Source organism: Crinia signifera, chromosome 3, assembly GCF_055691185.1.
Source record: "Crinia signifera chromosome 3, ASM5569118v1, whole genome shotgun sequence".
NCBI classification, from domain to species: Eukaryota; Metazoa; Chordata; class Amphibia; order Anura; family Myobatrachidae; genus Crinia; species Crinia signifera.
In genome coordinates this window covers 325,125,673-325,143,534 of record NC_139219.1, presented here as the reverse complement: position 1 = coordinate 325,143,534, position 17,862 = coordinate 325,125,673, and the positions used below count along the sequence as shown (strand labels likewise).

Sequence of the window (17,862 nt, the reverse complement as noted above, 5' to 3'; positions counted from 1 at the left end):
ACTCTGGCTCAGTTGCTCATGTCAAACTAACGAGTGCTTTCTCTGTTGATAGAATCCCTTCCTTTGCGCTCTACAGCTCCACCAAGTGGTAGCCTCCGCAACTGCAACATCCAATGGCTTCTGTGGAAGACCACCATGTGCATCTACAGCTCTGTTGAGTCATTCCCAGTTAAACAGATAAAAAAAAAAAAAAAAAAAAACAGAACACAACATAAATATACGTAGGCACTCCCCAGAGACAAGACAATTTACATGCAATGATAACAAGGCTAGAAAGCTCTTTAATAAGGAATTTAGTTCTCAATTATTCATGCCAATTAGTGTGCTGGAAGTGTTTGGCCGAATGGTTTTCATTACAAATCACCGATCCTTCTCCTCTCTCTCTGCATTACTGTACTCTGTGTCAGGCTGGTGAGATCATCGCATGCTACCCGCTACGTGTGATATATGGCGTGTGAGATTTATGATTTGAAGGAGGTGCTTATTCCTTCATCCCTTGTGAGATGTCACATAATTAAACATATATGCTGTCTGAGGGTTTGAGGCATTCTCCTTAAGATAATGGAACTGGTTTGGCAGCCTGCTAAGGAAGAGACAGTGCAGCTGCATCGTGCAGCGCAGGCCGGCGCTCTCAGCGGGATGTCAGATGCTTCTCGTGTTTTGGGGCTCAAGCAAAGTGATTACAGATTCTGGCAATTGCGGATCCTCTGACTATTGCAGCAGACTTAACTGATGACCCTCAGAATGAATCCACTGGAGGTGACATTAATATTTTTTATAAACCGCAACATGGTTTTGTGTAAACTGTACCGTACCAAATTTTTTAATGCAACAGTGATTTGAGTCAAAATCAAACTGCGCAATGTCTGTGCCACAACTATCACCCCCGCCAATTGCCGCAGCCAACTTCCCTGTCTATTGCAGGACTGTCTCTGCCACAGATACCTCCTCGAAAAATTACGAGACTGTCTGTGTCGCAGCCACCTCACCCGCTAATTGCAGGACTATTTATGCTGCAGACACCTACCCGGCTAATTGCGGGACTGTCTGTGGCGCTGACACCTCCCCGACCTATTGCAGGACTGTCTGTGGCGCTGACACCTCCCCGACCTATTGCAGGATTGTCTGTGCCGCGTCCACCTCCCCGACCTATTGCAGGACTGTCTGTGCCACTGACACCTCCCCGACCTATTGCAGAACTGTCTGTGCCACAGCCACCTTCCCGCCCAATTACAGGACTGTCTGTGTCGCAGCCACCTCATGAGCCAATTGCAGGACTGTCTGTGCTGTAGCCACCCCACCGGCCAATTACAAGACTGATTGTGCTGTAGCCACCCCACCGGCCATTTACAAGACTGTCTGTGCTGTAGCCACCCCACCGGCAAATTGCAAGACTGTCTGTGCTGTAACCACTTCCCCTGTCAGTTGCAGTACTGCCTGTGCCGCTGCTACCTCACCGGCCAATTGCAGGACTATCTGTGCCGCCGCCACCTCTCTGACCCATTCCAGGACTGTCTGTTGCGCAAACACCTCCCCGACCTATTGCAGTACTGTCTGTGCTACCTCTCCTAATGTCAGAGTATGAGAAGCACCAGTGTAAAAGTGATGGGTCACACCTCTCCTGATGTCAGTGTATAGGGAGCACCGGTGTACCAGTGACGGGTCACACCTCGCCCGATGTCAGTGTATGGGAAGCACCGGTGTACCAGTGACGGGTCACACCTCTCCTGATGTCAGTGTATAGGGAGCACCGGTGTACCAGTGACGGGTCACACCTCTCCAGATGTCAGTTTATGGGAAGCACCGGTGTACCAGTGACGGGTCACACCTCTACCGATGTCAGTGTATAGGGAGCACCGGTGTACCAGTGACCGGGTCACACCTCTCCTGATGTCAGTGTATGGGAAGCACCGGTGTACCAGTGACGGGTCACACCTCTCCCGATGTCAGTGTATGGGAAGCACCGGTGTACCAGTGACGGGTCACACCTCTCCCGATGTCAGTGTATGGGAAGCACCGGTGTACCAGTGACGGGTCACACCTCTCCCGATGTCAGTGTATGGGAAGCACCGGTGTACCAGTGACGGGTCACACCTCTCCCGATGTCAGTGTATGGGGAGCACCGGTGTACCAGTGACCGGGTCACACCTCTCCCGATGTCAGTGTATGGGAAGCACCGGTGTACCAGTGACGGGTCACACCTCTCCTGATGTCAGTGTATGGGAAGCACCGGTGTACCAGTGACGGGTCACATCTCTACCGATGTCAGTGTATGGGAAGCACCGGTGTACCAGTGACGGGTCACACCTCTCCCGATGTCAGTGTATAGGGAGCACCGGTGTACCAGTGACGGGTCACACCTCTCCCGATGTCAGTGTATGGGAAGCACCGGTGTACCAGTGACGGGTCACACCTCTCCTGATGTCAGTGTATGGGAAGCACCGGTGTACCAGTGACGGGTCACACCTCTCCCGATGTCAGTGTATGGGAAGCACCGGTGTACCAGTGACGGGTCACATCTCTCCCGATGTCAGTGTATAGGGAGCACCGGTGTACCAGTGACGGGTCACACCTCTCCCAATGTCAGTGTATGGGAATCACCGTTGTACCAGTGACGGGTCACACCTCTCCCGATGTAAGTGTATGGGAATCACCGTTGTACCAGTGACGGGTCACACCTCTCCCGATGTAAGTGTATGGGAAGCACCGTTGTACCAGTGACGGGTCACACCTCTCCCGATGTCAGTGTATGGGGAGCACCGGTGTACCAGTGACGGGTCACATCTCTCCCGATGTCAGTGTATGGGAAGCACCGGTGTACCAGTGACGGGTCACACCTCTCCCGATGTCAGTGTATGGGGAGCACCGGTGTACCAGTGACGGGTCACACCTCTCCCGATGTCAGTGTATGGGAAGCACCGGTGTACCAGTGACGGGTCACACCTCTCCCGATGTCAGTGTATGGGGAGCACCGGTGTACCAGTGACCGGGTCACACCTCTCCCGATGTCAGTGTATGGGAAGCACCGGTGTACCAGTGACGGGTCACACCTCTCCTGATGTCAGTGTATGGGAAGCACCGGTGTACCAGTGACGGGTCACATCTCTACCGATGTCAGTGTATGGGAAGCACCGGTGTACCAGTGACGGGTCACACCTCTCCCGATGTCAGTGTATAGGGAGCACCGGTGTACCAGTGACGGGTCACACCTCTCCCGATGTCAGTGTATGGGAAGCACCGGTGTACCAGTGACGGGTCACACCTCTCCTGATGTCAGTGTATGGGAAGCACCGGTGTACCAGTGACGGGTCACACCTCTCCCGATGTCAGTGTATGGGAAGCACCGGTGTACCAGTGACGGGTCACATCTCTCCCGATGTCAGTGTATAGGGAGCACCGGTGTACCAGTGACGGGTCACACCTCTCCCAATGTCAGTGTATGGGAATCACCGTTGTACCAGTGACGGGTCACACCTCTCCCGATGTAAGTGTATGGGAATCACCGTTGTACCAGTGACGGGTCACACCTCTCCCGATGTAAGTGTATGGGAAGCACCGTTGTACCAGTGACGGGTCACACCTCTCCCGATGTCAGTGTATGGGGAGCACCGGTGTACCAGTGACGGGTCACATCTCTCCCGATGTCAGTGTATGGGAAGCACCGGTGTACCAGTGACGGGTCACACCTCTCCCGATGTCAGTGTATGGGGAGCACCGGTGTACCAGTGACGGGTCACATCTCTCCCGATGTCAGTGTATAGGGAGCACCGGTGTACCAGTGATGGGTCACACCTCTCCCGATGTCAGTGTATGGGAAGCACCGGTGTACCAGTGACGGGTCACACCTCTCCTGATGTCAGTGTATGGGAAGCACCGGTGTACCAGTGACGGGTCACACCTCTCCCGGTGTCAGTGTATGGGAAGCCCCGGTGTACCAGTGACGGGTCACACCTCTCCCGATGTCAGTGTATGGGGAGCACCGGTGTACCAGTGACGGGTCACACCTCTCCTGATGTCAGTGTATGGGAAGCACCGGTGTACCAGTGACGGGTCACATCTCTCCCGATGTCAGTGTATGGGAAGCACCGGTGTACCAGTGACGGGTCACACCTCTCCTGATGTCAGTGTATGGGGAGCACCGATGTACCAGTGACGGGTCACACCTCTCCCGATGTCAGTGTATGGGAAGCACCGGTGTACCAGTGACGGGTCACACCTCTCCCGGTGTCAGTGTATGGGAAGCCCCGGTGTACCAGTGACGGGTTACACCTCTCCTGATGTCAGTGTATGGGAAGCACCGGTGTACCAGTGACGGGTCACACCTCTCCCGGTGTCAGTGTATGGGAAGCCCCGGTGTACCAGTGACGGGTTACACCTCTCCTGATGTCAGTGTATGGGGAGCACCGGTGTACCAGTGATGGGTCACACCTCTCCCGATGTCAGTGTATGGGAAGCACCGGTGTACCAGTGACGGGTCACACCTCTCCTGATGTCAGTGTATGGGAAGCACCGGTGTACCAGTGACGGGTCACACCTCTCCCGGTGTCAGTGTATGGGAAGCACCGGTGTACCAGTGATGGGTCACATCTCTCCCGATGTCAGTGTATGGGAAGCACCGGTGTACCAGTGACGGGTCACACCTCTCCCGATGTCAGTGTATGGGAAGCACCGGTGTACCAGTGACGGGTCACACCTCTCCTGATGTCAGTGTATAGGGAGCACCGATGTACCAGTGACGGGTCACACCTCTCCTGATGTCAGTGTATAGGGAGCACCAGTGTACCAGTGACGGGTCACACCTCTCCCGATGCCAGTGTATGGGAAGCACCGGTGTACCAGTGACGGGTCACACCTCTCCCGATGTCAGTGTATGGGAAGCACCGGTGTACCAGTGACGGGTCACACCTCTCCTGATGTCAGTGTATAGGGAGCACCGATGTACCAGTGACGGGTCACACCTCTCCCGATGTCAGTGTATGGGAAGCACCGGTGTACCAGTGACGGGTCACACCTCTCCCGATGTCAGTGTATGGGAAGCACCGGTGTACCAGTGACGGGTCACACCTCTCCTGATGTCAGTGTATGGGAAGCACCGGTGTACCAGTGACGGGTCACACCTCTCCTGATGTCAGTGTATAGGGAGCACCGATGTACCAGTGACGGGTCACACCTCTCCCGATGTCAGTGTATGGGAAGCACCGGTGTACCAGTGACGGGTCACACCTCTCCCGATGTCAGTGTATGGGAAGCACCGGTGTACCAGTGACGGGTCACACCTCTCCTGATGTCAGTGTATGGGAAGCACCGGTGTACCAGTGACGGGTCACACCTCTCCCGATGTCAGTGTATAGGGAGCACCGGTGTACCAGTGACGGGTCACATCTCTCCCGATGTCAGTGTATAGGGAGCACCGGTGTACCAGTGACGGGTCACATCTCTCCTGATGTCAGTGTATAGGGAGCACCGGTGTACCAGTGATGGGTCACACCTCTCCCGATGTCAGTGTATGGGAAGCACCGGTGTACCAGTGACGGGTCACACCTCTCCCGATGTCAGTGTATGGGAAGCACCAATGTAAAAGTGATGGGTCACACCTCTCCCAATGTCAGTGTATGGGAAGCACCAGTGTGAAAGTGATGGGTCACACCTCTCCCGATGTCAGTGTATGGGAAGCAACGGTGTACCAGTGACGGATCACACCTCTCCCAATGTCAGTGTATGGGAAGCACCGGTGTACCAGTGACGGGTCACACCTCTCCCAATGTCAGTGTATGGGAAGCACCAGTGTAAAAGTGACGGGTCACACCTCTCCTGATGTCAGTGTATGGGGAGCACCGGTGTACCAGTGACGGGTCACACCTCTCCCAATGTCAGTGTATGGGAAGCACCGGTGTACCAGTGATGGGTCACACCTCTCCCAATGTCAGTGTATGGGAAGCACCGGTGTACCAGTGATGGGTCACACTTCTCCCAATGTCAGTGTATGGGAAGCACCAGTGTAAAAGTGATGGGTCACACCTCTCCTGATGTCAGTGTATGGGGAGCACCGAAGCTCCTTGGGTGGGTTTTGGGTGGGTTTCCTCCCCTGGGTCTAACCAGCCCCCCTCCCCTGGGTCTAACCAGCCCTGGGGGCCCTCGTATTTGGAGCCAGCAATGGGCTCCAACAGCCAGCAGTGTCATGCCACTACCATGATCACCCTGGCTGGTCAGCCCTGAACTGGGTACCAGGGGGATTGGGGACCACATCCTGGCCTGAAGCTGGAGGCTGTCCCCGGCACCCATTGACGGTGGGTGCCGTGCTTATTAATTTGTGAAAAGAAAAAAAATTGGTTTTCACTGTCGAACTACAAGTCCCAGCAGACCACCCCGCATGCTGGAACTTGGCGAATCACAAGTCCCAGCATGCAGGGCATTAATGGGCCTGTTGGTTCTTGTAGTTCACGCTGAGAAAGCAAGAGATACAGACTTTGGGATACCACAACAAAAAAGCTCATAACGCCAAGATATGTTATATTCCAAAAGCAGCACCACCTACAATAAAGTTGAAACAAATACTCCAAGAGAAGATAGTTGCATTGTCGATGCCAGCCACATAAAGTGTGTCTGGCTCCCGCGACCCCCCCCCCCCCGGCACCCCCGACTCCCCCTCATGTAATCTGTCTGTCTCCCCTTCCTACTAGATTGTAAGCTCCTCCGAGCAGGGCCCTCTTCCCTCCTGTTGTCTTAGCCCATTTCTCTTCCCATGTCACTCACAGCTCTCCTATACTCCAACACTCAGTGACCATCTTTGTCCGCATTCTCATCTCCATCATTGGCCTCAAGCCTCTAGTTGTATGTTATTGAGTCCTCACTACTTATATCCAAGCTGTAATGTGTATTGATCTGTGACGCTCTTTATTTGTACTGTATTTTTGTTATTTATACAATGTAATACTGAGTTTTGTCTCCCTGTACTGTTCCTTTGTACGGCGCTGCGAAACACTTGTGGCGCCTTATAAATAAAATTATAATAATAATAATAAAAAAGAGCTGATGGTCAAAAAAAGTCCAATACGAACAACCAGGTAGAAGTCCTTTGAGACATAATAAAGGGAAACCACCGAGATATGATAAAGGATTTGCAAACATCATGTGAACCACAAAGTTTTCAAGAAGCAAAATCATGGTCAGATCCAGGTATTTGGTGTTTCCGGAATAGACTCTGGTGGAGCAGTGGCGGTAGTCTGTTGGAGGAAACCCTGAGGCTTGAGGTAGTTCTTGCACATGGAAAGTAATAACAATTACCAGTAGTTGTCGAATACCCAAACCATGGCTCCGACATGCAGGACGCTGCCCCCTGGTTGGGTCTACTGGTACTACACTGGAGAGGAAATGAACTGGATGGAAATAGAGAGGAGACCCTCTTGGATAGTAATGGACAGGGACCAGACTGATAGCAAAGCTGGTCACTGGAGAACGTCGTATCGGATTGGGTCCGATGATACCGGTAATATTGGGCTGAGACCGATGATGTTTTTTATACTGGACTGGATCCAATGATGTTTACAATATTGGGTTAGAACTGATGGTGCTTTCTATATCGGGCTGGGGGTTGGGATCATTTGGTCTAGAGCATGATGGTCGACAGTCATTAGGTAGACACCATTAGGTTGACATGGGTCTAGGTCGACATGGTTCTAGGTCAAAAGGTCATTAGTTCGACAGGTCGTTAGTTCGGCAGTGTCTAGGTTGACATTCAAAAGGTCGACATGGGGTTTTTCACTGTTTTTTGACCTGAATGTAAAATTTTATTCTCCCACCACGCCCTATTGGATGGTAGGGCATGAAATACCACCTGTCGGCACATGTCGGCTCAAAAAACAGTGAAAAACCCAATGTCAACCTTTTAACTGTCGACCTAGACACTGTTAAACTAATGACCTGTCAAACTAATGGCCTGTCGACCTAGAACCATGTCAACCTTTTCCTATGTCGACCTAGACCCATGTTGACCTTTTGCCATGTCGACCTAATGCCAACGGATTCTGAGAACACGTCCCCTAAAACTGCATGTCGACCTAATGACCGGATACTAGCGATCGTTCCCTATAATCCCCCCGGTCGTTTCGGGTAACTCCGAATAGCTCGGTTACAGTAAATGTTCCATCTGTTTATCTGCAACTTGAAGTATGATTTGCATGTGTTTGTCTCTTATACACTTCAATCCACTAAACGTTCCTGGCGCTCGGCGTGCTATGTGTATCATTATAGAAATGTACTGTTCTGCCGCTGATCAACATGCAAATCATCTGTACGAAAGCTGGGTGCACACTTATACCAAAGTCAGCTCGTTCGTGCCCGCTGCTGAACGCTGTAATAATGACTGACGGGCATCCAGACCTCTGCTGGGCCCCACCACATCGGCGAACAGAGCCGGCATCAACTCCAGATCCGGCACCGCCGCTAAGTGGCGATACTCAATCGGCCCCGCCCACAGCATTTGAGAGACAGAGGCAGTCAGTGCCGCGCGTTGCAGATCATCAGCGCCGATTGGTCGCTCAAATTAAACAAGTTTCAAAACCTGATTTAGTGATAACGGTCACTTTTGGATTGGAATCGACATACTTCTGCAATTTTTTGGGACAATCATCTTCAAAACACAAGAGTTGCCCCAATTAATTATAGGTGAAAGTGAGCCTTTAGCCATACTTGTCTACTTTTGAAAAATAGTTTCAGGGAGATTATAGTTGGTAGCAGAATTTTGCACAGTGCCCCATTGATGGGGCGTGTCATGCTCCACTCAAAGGGCGTGTCCAGTTCCTTATATGAAGAGATAGTGAAAAGAGATTGTGACCGTGGCACCTAGAAGCGTGGGTGTGTACTGCTACATCTAAAAGGAATCTTTTAAATTACTTATATCCAAATGTAGATGAGCCCCAAAGCAGTTAGGCCCTTATTCTGATCGGTGCGGATATTCCCGCATTCTTACGGAGCGGTCCGCACGCTACGGTGTTTTGCCGCATGCGGCCATCGTCCGTAGAAACGCCCACGTGTCCTCCGCATTCGGACGGACTCACTCTTTAAGAACAGGGCGTGTTTACGGACGACATACAAACCATGCGTGTGCGGGAGAAACACTCCGATTCGGCACGGTATTACAGAGTATTACAGAGTATGCTCGGAAATACCGCATCCGACCGGGAGCCAAGCGGTGCTACCGCCCAAAAATGTGTGGTTTCATGAGTACATGTCTAATACACATGTGTATTGATAGTATTAATATTCAGTCATGTCCATTGTTAGCAGTTTTTAAGTGTGGGACAAGTACAGCATATGTGGGGGATTACTAAGGTTTCCTTGAAGCAGCAATGGTTTCAATTAAAGCACTGACAAGCGGCCTATTAGTGAGTAATGAGTAAAGGAGTAGATTCTATTGGGTTCAGGTGTTAATGGTTGTAGTCATTAGGCGTACGTTCGCCTACCGCATGAACGAGTGGTGTCCGCAAAGCAATAGTACACTTGTGGACACCGCACATTTCTGCCCTTTTTGATCGCGTGCATTCGGAGTGGTTTCCGAATGTACGCCCCCCAACATAAGTGTACTCCCCCGTGTCCGCCCATGTTTCCGCCCCGTTTTGCCCACTTTGAAACTACGCCCATGTGTCATTCCGCATGACGCCCATAATACGCCACTATTTCCCGACTGATAGCGGTGAACAGTTTTGGACGGGATTTGGCCGAACTGGTACCGAGTCAAGGCGTGGCACATGCGCGTAGCGTTCTCCACGCATGCGCAGACGCCGTAAAGACGCGATCCGTAAGTACGCGGTAAAGTCCGCGTCAATCAGAATAAGGGCCTTAGTGAGAGCTACTATACTTGGTAAAGTGCTGGGAAATGGTGCTGATGATTCAATGTAAATGTATCTGTCTCTCATTCCTTTTTTCCCCAAAAATGCAATAGTTTAATGTGGGCTAAGTGACATGATGGAGATTGCTAGACTAATGAGGGAGATAGGGAGATTGCTGCTATGTCAGGGAGTCTCCTGCAGAATGCAGGAGGGGAGGTAACTATGATGTAACAATGTAATGTAGGCTAGGTGACATGAGGGAGATTGCTAGACTAATGAGGGAGATAGGGAGATTTCTGCTATGTCAGAGAGTCTCCTGCAGAATGCAGGAGGGAAGGTAACTATGATGTAACAGTGTAATGTAGGCTAGGTGACATGAGGGAGATTGCTAGACTAATGAGGGAGATAGGGAGATTGCTGCTATGTCAGGGAGTCTCCTGCAGAATGCAGGAGGGGAGGTAACTATGATGTAACAGTGTAATGTGGGCTAGGTGACATGAGGGAGATTGCTAGACTAATGAGGGAGAGAGGGAGATTGCTGCTGTCAGGGAGTCCCCTGCAGAATGCAGGAGGGGAGGTAACTATGATGTAACAATGTAATGTGGGCTAGGTGACATGAGGGAGATTGCTAGACTAATGAAGGAGAGAGGGAGATTGCTGATATGTCAGAGAGTCTACTGCAGAATGCAGGAGGGGAGGTAACTATGATGTAACAATGTAATGTGGGCTAGGTGACATGAGGGAGATTGCTAGACTAATGAAGGAGAGAGGGAGATTGCTGATATGTCAGAGAGTCTACTGCAGAATGCAGGAGGGGAGGTAACTATGATGTAACAATGTAATGTGGGCTAGGTGACATGAGGGAGATTGCTAGACTAATGAGGGAGAGAGGGAGATTGCTGCTATGTCAGGGAGTCTTCTGCAGAATGCAGGAGGGGAGGTAACTATGATGTAACAGTGTAATGTGGGCTAGGTGACATGGGGAGATTGCTAGACTAATGAGGGAGAGAGGGAGATTGCTGCTATGTCAGGGAGTCTTCTGCAGAATGCAGGAGGGGAGGTAACTTTGATGTAACAGTGTAATGTGGGCTAGGTGACATGAGGGAGATTGCTGGACTAATGAGGGAGAGAGGGAGATTGCTGGGTACTTATGTAGTATCTGGGCTGCCGATTTTTTGATTGTATGCCTTAAGTTAAGGCATACAATCAGATGCGATGCGATGCGATATCGCATCGCATCGCATACGATGCGATGCGATGCGATGCGATGACCCGATTTTTCCATAGGATTCAATGTTAAAATGGACTGAGTCCATTTTAACATGGAATTCAATGGGAAAAAGGGGTCCTTTTCATACCCCTACTATCCAAGTGGGCATGGAGTTGGATATAAACCTGTGGCGAGCGTAGCGAGCCACCGAGCCCGAAGCGTGGCGAGCGAAGCGAGCCCCGCGAGGGGACGGTATTCTGTGTCCCCTCGCGGGGCTCGCTACGCTCGCCACGCTTCGGGCTCGGTGGCTCGCTACGCTCGCCACAGGTTTATATCCAACTCCATGCCCACTTGGATAGTAGGGGTATGAAAAGGACCCCTTTTTCCCATTGAATTCCATGTTAAAATGGACTCAGTCCATTTTAACATTGAATCCTATGGAAAAATCGGGTCCATCGCATCGCATCGCATCGCATCGCATGCGATTTGGTCGGGTGCGATGCGATGCGATGGACCCGATTTCAAAATCGGCAGCCCAGTTACTACATAAGTACCGATTGCTGCTATGTCAGGGAGTCTCCTGCAGAATGCAGGAGGGTAGGCAACTATGATGTAACAGTGTAATGTGGGCTAGGTGACATGGGGAGATTGCTAGACTAATGAGGGAGAGAGGGAGATTGCTGCTATGTCAGGGAGTCTCCTGCAGAATGCAGGAGGGGAGGTAACTATGGTGTAACAGTGTAATGTGGGCTAGGTGACATGAGGGAGATTGCTAGACTAATGAGGGAGAGAGGGAGATTGCTGCTATATCAGGGAGTCTTCTGCAGAATGCAGGAGGGGAGGTAACTATGATGTAACAATGTAATGTGGGCTAGGTGACATGAGGGAGATTGCTAGACTAATGAGGGAGAGAGGGAGATTGCTGCTATGTCATGGAGTCTTCTGAAGAATGCAGGAGGGTAGGCAACTATGATGTAACAGTGTAATGTGGGCTAGGTGACATGAGGGAGATTGCTAGACTAATGAGGGAGAGAGGGAGATTTCTGCTATGTCAGGGAGTCTCCTGCAGAATGCAGGAGGGGAGGCAACTATGCCTTTTGCTATGTTGAGCTGCACAATTAGTGGTAAAAATGACAAGAGTTGATGTTTCCCATAGCAACCAATCAGATCCTGTCCATTGGCGTATGTATAAATTTTCTGTGCCTCCCCTCATACATTTATTATAATTTTTCAACCGAAATACTCCTTGCCAGGGGTTTCATGCTTATTGACAGGAGTTACATGCTCATTACCAGGGGTTCCATGCTCGTTGCTAGGGGTTACATGCTTGTTACCAGGGGCTTCATGCTCATTGCTAGGGGTTACATGCTTATTGACAGGAGTTACATACTCTTTACCAGGGGTTTCATGCTTGTTGCTAGGGGTTTTATGCTTGACAGGCGTAACATGCTCGTTGCCAGGGGTTTTATGCTTTTATGCTCGAAGCCAGGGTTTTCTTTTTCATCATCAGTGGTTTTTACCATATGCTGGTTTCCAGGGGCAATATATAAATATTTCAGGTGAAATATATGATACCCAGCAGTAGGACCTCTAGCATCTGTCTCCTCCAAGGCGGTGGCCATTTTTGGAGAGACACATTTTCAGCACATTCCATATGGCCGACCAGACACATTGGAATCTGCAGAGACCGTGTGCCTCATATGTGCAGCTCCTCCTACCGATGTGCATGGGACCGCCCATCGGGTCGGAGTGGATGACAGACACATGCACTCTGGCCCAATTTCACCCAACTTCTTGGCAGTATCTGTCGGAATCAGGTGAAATTGGGCAAATCACCCTAGTGTATGGGGGTCTTCAGATGCGTTACTAAATGTCCTCTATACTGCTTGGGATCTCATATAACTTAGTAATATAAGTGTCACTGTCAGCATTGGGTGAGGTATATTATGTCGACAATGTCTGGTTCGAAAAATGTTCAACACCAAAAGGTGAACGCTGGCGAAACACACAAAAATGCCGACATCAGTGTAGAGGATGCTAAGAAAGTATGGAAAAGTTTTTTAAAATGAAAACCATCCCCCAAAACTCAAGTTGACCTTTCTATGCGTCGATCATAGCCAATGTCGACCTTTTGCTATATCCTAATGGTGACCTCTGTTGGCGTTAGCAATCGCAGATAAGACACAATAAAATCATTTTTCCGATCATTATAATTGCTCCAGATCGGGAGCTGAGAACCGCTGCGGCCTTCGGAGTTACCCCGACTGGTGAGAATTAGCCCGCGATACGTGAGACCGCTGCAGATTTACAGGAGAGATGTACCAAGCCTTGGCGAGTGGTCAAGCGCAGCGGGATAAAGTACCAGCCAATCAGCTCCTAACTGCCACTTTATATGATGTGGTTTGGATGCTGGCGTTCCATATACCGACGATGCCGTCCCCGGAGATGGAACAGTGAAAAAGATTAGGATGCCGACGCTGGAATACCGACATGCGACATCCCGATCAGTAAGTATGCGGGTGGGATAGTGTGTGGCCGGGGAAGCGAGGGTTAGGCTGCAGGGGGGTTAGGCTGCGGCGCAGGGGGTTGGGTTAGATTTCAGTACTTACGAGGTAATATGAGGGGGTTAGGGTTAGGCTGCGGGGCAGGGTATGGGGGTTATGGGGGTAGGTGGAGAGGGATAGGGTATCCGGGCCGCCGCGATACCATATGTATCCCATTACAGATTGCATCTGACAGTTAGGAGCTGGTTGGTTGGTTCTTTATCTCTCACCTAGCCTTAGTACATCTGCCCCAGAGAGGCCCATTCCTGGCATGTGGCAGAGGGACTGACACACACACACACACACACACACAGCACCCTCAGGGCCATGTTACCAATGCACAGGAGCAGCAGACTCTGTAAATAGACTGTACAGAGTCTAGACACACAGTATGGCCTATAGGGGGCGGCAGAGGATCAGACACCCAGACAGACATACAGAAACCCATGAGGATCACACAGACACAAACCTAGGATTACAGATAAACACAGACGGTCGGGTACAGGGAGACGCGTGGGGTGCAGGAGCTGGGGGAGACTGGGGTGCATCTGATCCGGGAACACACAGATATAATATACTGTATGGGGATGCATTAAGTGCAGGGGGGCACCGAGGAGACATTGCAATACAAACCCCCCTTCTGGGCAGCTGCAGCGTGCCAGGTCTGCAGAGCCAGGCTGGCTACTAAGTGCATGCATCCTAGACGCCACCACTGAGGACTGACTGTCTGGGCACCGGGGATGGCAAGCAGAGGAGCACAGATCTGATCACCTGGGCATCTGCAGGTGAGACCCTACTGGGGGCAGTGTATGGGGGTGAGTGGGGGGTAACAGTCAGTGCATGGCTACATCATTCATGGTTAACTTGCATCCATCCAGCTTGGTGTGATGCCTCCCCAAGCACATGCCACAAGATTGCAAGCTCTTGTGCCCAGCACCCTGCCTTCTGCAATCTGCATGCCTCTGTGTTGCATCCCTGTGCTGTAAAAGTTGTATTGCTCAGCAGCGGGATGTATAAGTGATTGTAATGGGGATGGTGGCACCATGCAGGAGGCATGCCCACACGTGCTGCAGGGCGACCTCCAAATGACACAGAAGCCCTGTACTGTACACAGCACCCCTGTACTGTACACAGCACCCCTGTACTGTACACAGCAGCCCTGTACTGTACACAGCAGCCCTGTACTGTACACAGCACCCCTGTACTGTACACAGCACCCCTGTACTGTACACTGCAGCCCTGTACTGTACACTCTACCCCTGTACTGTACCCCTGTGTTACTGCACCCCTGTACTGTACACTGCACACCCTGTACTGTACACTGCAGCCCTGTACTTTACCCCTGTACTGTACACTGCAGCCATGTACTGTACACTGTACCCCTGTATTGTACAAGCAGCCCTGTACTGTACACTGCACCCCTGTACTGTACACTGTACCCCTGTAATGTACACTGTACCCCTGTACTGTACACTGCACCCCTGTACTGTACACTGCACCCCTGTACTGTACACTGCACCCCTGTACTGTACACTGTACCCCTGTACTGTAAACTGTACCCCTGTATTGTACACTGCACCCCTGTACTGTACACTGCACCCCTGTACTGCACCCCTGTACTGTACACTGTACCACTGTACACTGCACCCCTGTATTGTACACTGTACCCCTGTATTGTACACTGTACCCCTGTACTGTACACTGCACCCCTGTACTGTACCTCTGTACTGTACACTGTACCTCTGTACTGTACACTGCACCCCTGTACTGTACACTGCACCCCTGTACTGTACACTGCACCCCTGTACTGTACACTGTACTGTACCCCTGTACTGTACACTGTACTGTACCCCTGTACTGTACACTGTACCCCTGTACTGTACACTGTACCCCTGTACTGCACCCATGTACTGTACACTGCACCCCTGTACTGTACACTGTACCCCTGTACTGTACACTGTACCCATGTACTGTACACTGTACCCCTGTACTGCACCCCTGTACTGTACACTGCACCCCTGTACTGTACACTGCACCCCTGTACTGTACACTGCACCCCTGTACTGTACACTGTACCCCTGTAATGTACACTGTACCCCTGTACTGTACACTGCAGTCCTGTAATGTACATTGTACTGTACCCCTGTACTGTACACGTTACTGTAAGGGGGCTATAATATATAATCTCTTTTACATTCCTATTCTGCTGCAAGCACAAGTCACAAGCCTAGATCTCCACAAGAATGGGACAGTGTGTTGTTATAGTGCGTCCTGTATTGTGTTGTGTACAGTGTGTTATTTGTGTGCATATGGTACTGTGTCCTGCATTGTGTTGTGTACAGTGTGTTACTTGTGTGCATGTGATACTGTGACCTGCATTGTGTTGTGTACAGTGTGTAATTTGTGTGCATGTGATACTGTATCCTGCATTGTGTTGTGTACAGTGTGTTATTTGTGTGCATGTGATACTGTATCCTGTGTTGTGTTGTGCACAGTGTGTTATTTGTGTGCATGTCATACTGTGCCCTGCATTGTGTTGTGTACAGTGTGTTACTTGTGTGCATGTGATACTGTGTCCTGCATTGTGTTGTGCACAGTGTGTTATTTGTGTGCATATGGTACTGTATCCTGTGTTGTGTTGTGTACAGTGTGTTATTTATGTGCATGTGATACTGTATCCTGTGTTGTGTTTTGCACAGTGTGTTACTTGTGTGCATGTGATACTGTGCACTGCATTGTGTTGTGCACAGTGTGTTATTTGTGTGCATGTGATACTGTATCCTGTGTTGTGTTGTGCACAGTGTGTTACTTGTGTGCATGTGATACTGTGTCCTGCATTGTGTTGTGCACAATGTGTTATTTGTGTGCATGTGATACTGTGCCCTGTGTTGTGTACTGTGTAGGAGTTTGGAGAGTGTTTTTGCACCAGGGCAGGTGTAACTGGGCAGGAAGGACTGGGCTGAAGAGCTGAACATCTGTATGGGTGTATATAGAACACAATGGGGCATCCTGTATCTATACGTTGGTGGTGAAATGTTTGGGGTTAAACTCACCTAGAGATAATGAAATCTGGAGATAATAATGTTATGTGATCGGCCAGACATAGGGGTCTGTTTGTCAAACGCTTGGGGCCCTACAACTGGATTTAGGGCTTTTACCTATTTATGACAGCCACACCTGGTGCATATTATCACCCCCATAGCGGTTACAGGGGGCATTCTGTGACGCACCCACAAGCCACGCATGAGGGAGGCAATATATCACAGATACCGTAGCTGTCCTGCAATTGCCTAATCCAGCTGGCTGGTACCCACAGGGAGAGATGCATTAAAAGCAATATTCTATGTATTATTATTATTATTATTTAATTCACATTTTTTCCAAACTGAATTTTTAAGTTCTTACTGCAAACTTGTCGCGGGGGAGGGGGGAGGGAAGGACTGAACATTGCTCCACCGTGTCAACAAATTTAGTTTTTTTTAAACTAAAAATTGCAATTGATGATTTTCCCAGAGAGGTAATAATAATAAATAATCCTCATTGTCAGGCGTCTTCATTCGTTTACCCAAAGAGTAAATTCCAATCCATTGAGAGGCTTGTGCCATCCTTGCGATGTTGGTTGCAATCAGCTCCTAACTGGCAGGTTACAGTTAGGGACCTATTTTAAAAGACTTGGACAAGAGATAACGTGGAGAATGATAGGGTACATGCCAGTTAGCTCCGAGCTGTAATTTTTCGGGCTGTTTGAAAAATGAGAGCTAGCAGCCTATTGGCCTTATCTCTCTCCACTTTATCTTCCCCCAAGGCTTAGTTCACCGTGCGCTTTACCACTCAGACAACTCCTTTGCACATCGATGGCACCTGTGGAATAATCATGTTAGCAGGAACAGACCCTTGGATGTCTCTGTGATTGTTGTCAGGGTTACCGCAGTGTCACTTGTCACCCTATTATGGATGCTACCATTCTCCTATTTGTTACTACGGGGGGAGGGGCATCACACCTACTGTAGGTGGGAGATAAGCCCTGTACACACGCTTAGATTTTTCCCTGTTTTCGATTCGATTTTGCTTATAGAAGCAAAATCGAATCCACATCGAATGGTTTTTAGGACACTTTGGATCTGCATTCGATTCGATGCGCGCTCCCGTTTTCTCAAAATCGAATAGAAAAATCTACTGTGCAGCCAAGGAAATCTCAAATTCGATCCAGTAAATCGAATGAGTACATTGTGCCTACACTGTGAAGTCGAAATCGAATCGAATGCAAAAGTACAGATCTAAT

The 17,862-nt window shown here is 50.1% G+C and overlaps 1 protein-coding gene across 2 annotated transcripts in view; it reads left to right on the top strand.

Moving 5' to 3' along the window:
* Window positions 1-14,051: 14,051 nt before the first annotated feature.
* NCOA1 (nuclear receptor coactivator 1) overlaps window positions 14,052-17,862 on the top strand; it is a 261,684-nt gene continuing 257,873 nt past the window's right edge. For both annotated transcript variants that reach the window (XM_083178823.1, XM_083178822.1), the window contains exon 1: window positions 14,052-14,365. The gene's annotated coding sequence lies outside the window, so the exon portion shown is untranslated. The remainder of the gene's footprint in view (window positions 14,366-17,862) is intronic.